Below are 7,500 nucleotides of genomic sequence, written 5' to 3' on the forward strand. Positions count from 1 at the left end.
AAGCACACAACGTTTAACAATATGACATATGACCCTTAAGACGGTGAACAGATGATGAAACCCTCTCTTTTTCGTAAGACCTTCACGCCGCGACAAGCATGACTGGACCGCGCATGGTGACTGCAAGGAGGGGAAATGACGGGGATCTCCGGATAGAAAACTAGCCGGTCTGTTGCAAGGCAGGCATAATGTAGGGCATGACTCAATACCAAGCTCTCAATACTTATATCTACATTTAAAAACAAGCTACTAAAGAGAATGAAGAAGGCCAGTGACGAGATACAATTAGCACGAAAGATGTTTGTTTTCTCGAGAGGAACAGAGCGTGTGGCGTGAGTGTGTGAAGATGTTGTGTCTCTTCTGTATCCTTGCCATTATCCACGAGGATTAGTTGCTGGTCTGTGTCAGAGTCTCCGCGAGGCTGTTTCTTCTGTCTCTCTCCACTTCCCCGATACCTTATAAACTGATGGTAATGTTTCCTTGGAGCAATGGCTCAGAAGTGATTTGAAAACACACACACACACACACACACACCGGTAGCTCAGTGGTTAGAGCGCTGGCTTCACAAGCCAGAGGACCGGGGTTCGATTCCCCGGCCAGGTGGAGATATTTGGGTGTGTCTCCTTTCACGTGTAGCCCCTGTTCACCTAGCAGAGAGTAGGTACGGGATGTAAATCGAGGAGTTGTGACCTTGTTGTCCCGGTGTATGGTGTGTGCCTGGTCTCAGGCCCATCCAAAGATCGGAAATTATGGGTAACGTCTGGCTGTCTCGTCAGAGACTGCAGCAGATCAAACAGTGAAACACACACACACGAGTGAATGGATGCATGAATGAATGAATAAGCAATAACAACAGCAACAACAATAACAAATATTACTACTATTACAATAGAAATAACCAATTTACATACACTCATGGCTGAAATGAAAGACAGAACATCACAGAGGAAGGAAAGACATTCACTGGATAGAGTGGTGCGCTGCTCAAACCAACACTGGACGGCGCGCGTGGTAAAGCGTGAAGTGTGACCGTGAAGTGAATCTGTAACACGTCAAGCACACGCAACTACACCGAGGAAGATTTATATCACTCTTCAACGCTATAAAGTGAGGATTGCGCCGTAAATCACCATAAATCAGGGATATACACAGGAATTATGGGTTTAGAAAAAAAAATACATCCTATCTTAGTAAATGCTCAGTCCTCAGGCAGCCACTGTAGCACCTGTGTATTTTTCTCAGTTATGCAACACTGCCGTGAGAGTCGTGAGGTCAAATATCTTATGAAGAATGGTGATATTAAACCTACATGTTGAGAAAGATGCGATTTATAGTTATCGAGATAGGAATATCTAATTACTCGCGATTACAACTCACTGAGCGGTAATTATCATATTAATGTAGCGATAAGAAGGTTTACGCATTACAAACTCCTGTGAGCGAAAGAACTAAATGTACTATGATTTTGTTGCATTATAATTGAATGTGTAGTAAATCTTGCTCAGTCACGTCACCGGGGCAGCTACGCAAACACAGTGGAGCGTCTCAAGAATATAGCAGACTGATCATGCCCACGAGTAGGTTAGTGAGGGTAGTAGTGTCAGGCTGTATGGGTCAACAAACTCCGCCTCAGACACCGGGGTTCTCTCCTTGCCAGTGATGTACGTACGTGCCTACAGATACCTATCAGACAGTGTTTACTAAGTACACACATACACGGTATCGATGTGTTACTAATTATAGCTGATAATAAAACACAGAGTCCAAGGACGCAAAAGAAATCCTAGTAACGTTGTTATCAGCAGTCACACACTCTCGTCTATGTAATTCTCACCTGGGGTCTAATGGGTCCTGGTGAGTCAGTTACCTCTGTAGCCATGACAACAAGGGGCGTGAGGCGGGGTACGGACACCAGCAGTAAACAATGACTTATATAAAGAAGGAAAAAAAGGGGAAGGGGGGAAGGAGGGCTTAGTGAAAAAAAAAGAAGAAAAAACACCATCACTCTTTGCTACGAAGCCCTATAAGCAAGTCAATCAGCACCTCGTGTTTATAAATTATTATCATTAGTTCCTCTGCTTATCAGAAACCCCCACTTGCTAAATAGAGCGACGAGCAGTTGGAGTAAACGTGCTCGCTAGCACACACACACACACACACACACACACCGCGTAGTGTAGTGGTTAGCACGCTCGACTCACACTCGAGAGGGTCCGGGTTCGAGTCCTGGAGGCGGCGAGGCAAATGGGCAAGCCTCTTAATGTGTAGCCCCTGTTCACCTAGCAGTAAATAGGTACGGGATGTAACTCGAGGAGTTGTGGCCTCGCTTTCCCGGTGTGTGGAGTGTGTTGTGGTCTCAGTCCTACCCGAAGATCGGTCTATGAGCTCTGAGCTGGCTCCGTAATGGGGAAGACTAGCTGGGTGACCAGCAGGCGATCGAGGTGAATTACACACACAGGTGTTGACAAGCAGCTGATTATCATCTAAGAAAAAAAAGTATTTGTAATTATGAAAGTACAATAATACTTACTGCACTTAAGCGGCAATTCAGACACTTTTATAGCCTTTACTTAACTTGTGTTGCTATTTGCGAGGTCTTTTATAACACATCCATGATCATACGGAGAAAATAGCGCAACTACTGAAAGGAACAGATGGGGTACGATTTGAGGATCCACGTTGACTTGTAGTGTTGATCGTCCTGTCACTCCATAGCAGCCTCTACACACACCACTTCAGGAAGCGCTTATACCCTCTTATGGATAGTTATTTTAATGATCACGATTACACTAAACTCATAAGAAAATTCATACATTCCCGTAAACACAAAATGACTTCACTCACCTTATAATATCAATGTCCCTAAAACTTCCTCATAATTACAAAATACTGTAGATTTACAGAAGACTGAAATCTAAGCTAAAACATGTTGAGAGTAGAGCTGGGTTAATCAATCTAGTTAATCAATCAAAAGTTAATTGATTAACGTTTTTTTGACTTAATCATAATCATAATCATAATCACCATTTCAAAAAATTAATCAATCATTAATCTTAATCAAAATCGTGTGGATCCGTGATTAACCCGCAAACTGCTGTACGCCTTCTGGGCGGCTGAGCGGTAAGCTGCTGTAAGCCTTCTGTATCTCTTTGTATTAGTTCGATGTACTTTTGTTGACTTCTCGAATCATTCCAAGTTAATTATTCATTAATCATAATCACTCGAAAGAAAATTAATCATTAATCATAATCATAATCACAAGTCGGAGGACTTTAATCAATCATAATCATAATCATGGCTAGAAAAAGTTAATCATAATCATAATCATAATCATGGTTTCCGAAAATTTGTTAATCGACCCAACTCTAGTTGAGAGGTGAAGAGTTTCACCTGACAAGCAGCAAAGCAGCGAATTCTCTCTGCTAATGTATATATTTAAATAATCGGACCTTCAAGAATGAAATTTTTACGTATTTCTCAGTTTCTCCTTAAAGAAATCGACAAACTTTAGTTGAAGTCTCTCTCTCTCTCTCTCTCTCTCTCTCTCTCTCTCTCTCTCTCTCTCTCTCTCTCTCTCTCTCTCTCTCTCTCTCTCTAAATTAGTAAATAAATAAATAAATAAACAAATTGGTTAATTAATTAATTAACAAACCAGGTACTAACCGCAAACACGTTACCAAAAATAATGATAAATGATGATTGAAATAATAATAATAATAATAATAATATTATTATTATTATTATTATTATTATTATTATTATTATAACAATAATAATTATAACAATAATAATGACAATAATAATAATACAGTAATAATAATAATAATAATAATAATAATAATAATAATAATAACAATGACATTAATGATAATAATAAGCCATGTTTCACCTATGCGTCCTGAAGCACACAGACACGCAGACAGACAGCAGAGTGGTTGGCGAGTGGACCCTCAAGGTTTAGTGAAAGTTTACGTACACTGACCGTCACTGTATTCATTTACTTTTTTACAGACAATGAAAGTAATCTCTGTCTGTCTGTATGTATGTATGTATGTATGTATGTATGTAATCTAATTTTTCCTATTACCAAGCTGGTTTCTTTTTCTTCTTTTTTCAGCGCATTCTTGTCTCGTTTTCAATGTCATATATTTTACTTTATGACTTTCCTACGATTTTTACACTCTTTTTCTTTATTTTTACTTAGTACACGTGCTATTCTTCTTTTATTCAATTCGCCTTCCGTTGTAAAAATTTTTACTCTATGGCATCAGCAGAGAATGACGTCATTTAGTGTTTCTTTCCCATTGTAGCGTTGTCAGATGCCATCATCATTTTCCTCTTAACCTATTAACATTCCTTCTAGTAATGTGTCTTATGATTTCCTGTGTGTGTGTGTGTGTGTGTGTGTGTGTGTGTGTGTGTGTGTGTGTGTGTGTGTTCATGTAAGATTGCAGAAAAAAAAAGTTCTGTCGATACTATATACGTACTACAGACACGTATTTGGAATAAGAGAGAGAGAGAGAGAGAGAGAGAGAGAGAGAGAGAGAGAGAGACGTCACATAATCCACACAGCGCCCCGTGACCACGACTAGGCCAAGCTGAAGCTCCCCACGCTGGGACGCACCAACCTTCAGGTCAACAGCGGGCACCGTATCTGTCTCCAGGGTAGAATATGCTACACTCGAGTACCGGCCCCGCGTCTCTTTACTCATCGGTGACCTCCTGAGAAGTCTGTCCAGAAGTGACACCCCGACACCCTCCATTAACGAAACACTGCAATACAAAGAGATACACCTTTACCCCAGCCCAGTGTGCCCCGGGACAGACAAACATTCTCCACAAAGATGATTTGCTTGATTCCCACGGATATTTTTCATAATAGTACTGTCGAAATTTTATGTCTGCTACCAGAACCGTAAAACATCCCTATAAACCCGTGTAACTTCAGGTGGAGCCTCCTAAAGTATAAAGGAGACGTAGCGTTTGATGAGAGAACTAATTGCGTGTAAGAGTGTTTGATGAGAACTAATTGCGTGTAAGAGTACAGCTAATAAGTAACTGGAATGGCGGCGATTTTCATGATGTTTGTTAATGAGGGACACGTGTCAGTACTGATGCGAATTACTGCACTGATTTTGTAGCTTGCTTGATAGATAATATGCTCGAGTATACGTAAATTGTCTATATACACGCCTTGGATGTCTGCATTAACGTCGATAACAGCAAATGGCACGATAGCTGCAGGTTGTTGCACTTATGTCGGTCAACAGAACATCGTAAAAGCTTCATTATAGTGTTGTGGTAGACATGACAGTGTTAAAGTAATAAAGCAGTGTGTGGTATGTACAGTGCGTTGGTGGTATTGTGAAATGGTGGTGGTGATGGTGAGGTGATGTATCATGGAAGGACATTGTTTATGAAGATATGGAATGATAATAGAGCCACAACAACGTCACATGGCGCCACAAAGTATAAGGGTTAGAATTTTAGAGGAAAAAAAATTACACTGAAGCTAAAAACACTTCTACAATTAAAATGTAAGCAATACAATGACTACGATTTGTCGAGAAGGCGAGTCTGCTACACCTCACGTCCCCAGGGAGCCGCACCTCTCGCGGTATCAGACAGACAGAAAGTTCCATCTTCAGAATGACAAGACAGGAATCACTCTTGCAAACCAGCTACTGAGGACAAATATAACTGGACAGTCAGGGAAACCGAGTAGTGAGCATAGTAACTCTGCATCCTATATGAAACACGAGGTAACTATAGTATGTGCAAAACGTGTCGATGGATTAATACGGTTTCACGTGTGTATGCCTGTTCAGCAACCCACAACCCAACCCGTGACCTCACTCATCTTAGCGATAGCCATCCTCCTCTACCATCTCTGTTGACAAGTGGCGTGTTTCTGAAGGAATTGTTAACAAGTCTCAAAAAAGAAGGATAGGAAGGAACACGATGAGAAGAGGCAACCGCTTTAGTTGAGTCATTCCTCTCGTCTGCCGCATGTGTAAGAAACCAGCAAAAAATACATGCATGACCACATCTAATGCACAAATTCATTCACACATTTTTTCTCTTGTATCAGGTGGTGTGGACAGGGATCCCAGCCATCGAATCCTGCACATTACCATCATACCTCAAAGTGAAGCGGCGGGCATGTTCGGTCACCGCTCTTTTTCTAGCTATTCCTTAATTAACTCCTCAGATGTGTTTACGTATAGGTATAAAGTAGAGCAGTGAACCAGCCCCCAGTGAACCACCCACCTCCATCATGCTGCTCATGATTGATGGTGAGCGTTGGTCTCTTACGACTGCGTCTCTCTTCAGTTTATCTCCTGTCCTTTTTCTTCAGTCTCCTGCAAGCCTCAATGCAAACCAAAAATGTTTTAAGTGTAGTTGTAGAGACTCGATGATCTTCAATTAATATGATGATTCTCAAGAACCGGAAAGCTCGCGCGTTTTTCTTCTTTCGTGAGTCGGTAAGTGAAGTCGAAGAAAAATTAACACCTACGGCACCCAGGTTGCTGTTCCGATCCTCCCCAAGCCACGTGCACGACTGTCTGTCAGCCTCACGTTGGTGCCTGGCCTACTCCGATCCCCCTTTAATCGTTGATACGGGTGCCGATTAGGGAATACAATGGTTAAAACGCCGCATCCCCTGCCGCCCCTTCCCCTCAACGTCCGCAGCATGCCAACGCGACCGATTTTTTTTTTTTTTTTTTTCATTGCCTGCGTCGCCCACGTCTCTCAGGTATCTCATTCTAATCATGAAGTGTTTCAAGATCCCTATGTTCTTACAAAGCCTTCTGCTTGTACACAGGGAAATGGCGATCTCTTATCATGATCATGTGCTGAAAGCAGTGACGTATACGTCTTTCGCTTCAAGGCTGCTTTGTGGAGATATGGTGTGCATCGCCATTGTGGTCATCCATATCCTGCGGTTTCCACACAGCCAGGTAACAAGAATGAGAATACATCTCCGGGTAATACCGCCTCTCAATCCACTTCTATCGCAAAATATATCGTGAGCATCCTTTATCCTGTATCACTTAGTTTGGTTTCCTTTTTAATACGCAGAAATACGTCAGTCTTTACTTCGTCTGTTGCAGTTGTATAGACACCAGGAGAGCAATGTCAGCTGAACAAATAGCACATTTACATTACTGATATCACTGAAACTACGCAGTATGCCAAGAGAAACACCCCATTTACTCAGGAGGATATGAAACACTCTGTTCCTCCTCCTCGACCTGTTCCTTGGCTCTTTTCAAAAAGATGACGCAAATTTCTACATTCACGGACAGCCACACCGACGCAGAGGATGAACAGAAGAAAGATACCAAGAACAGGCTTTTTTTATCATTATTATCATAATCACTTTTTTATTATTGTTTTTATGACGATTCCACAGTGAACAGTGAAACGACATCAACACACTGCAGAGATTTTGCATACAGTGGATATGAGAGAGAGAGAGGGGGCGGGAGGTAGGTT

General features: G+C 41.6%; 1 protein-coding gene across 1 annotated transcript in view; it reads right to left on the reverse strand.

Moving 5' to 3' along the window:
- Nucleotides 1-7,500, reverse strand: part of LOC123520464 (amyloid protein-binding protein 2-like) — a 49,873-nt gene that overhangs the window by 11,451 nt on the left and 30,922 nt on the right. The window contains exons 14-15 of the mRNA XM_045282718.1: nt 6,271-7,500; nt 4,629-4,773 (exon numbers count right to left, since the gene is read on the reverse strand). The exon at nt 6,271-7,500 is cut by the window's right edge and continues 1,402 nt beyond it. The gene's annotated coding sequence lies outside the window, so the exon portion shown is untranslated. The remainder of the gene's footprint in view (nt 1-4,628; nt 4,774-6,270) is intronic.

The sequence above is a fragment of the Portunus trituberculatus genome, chromosome 47, assembly GCF_017591435.1.
Source record: "Portunus trituberculatus isolate SZX2019 chromosome 47, ASM1759143v1, whole genome shotgun sequence".
Classification (NCBI taxonomy): Eukaryota; Metazoa; Arthropoda; class Malacostraca; order Decapoda; family Portunidae; genus Portunus; species Portunus trituberculatus.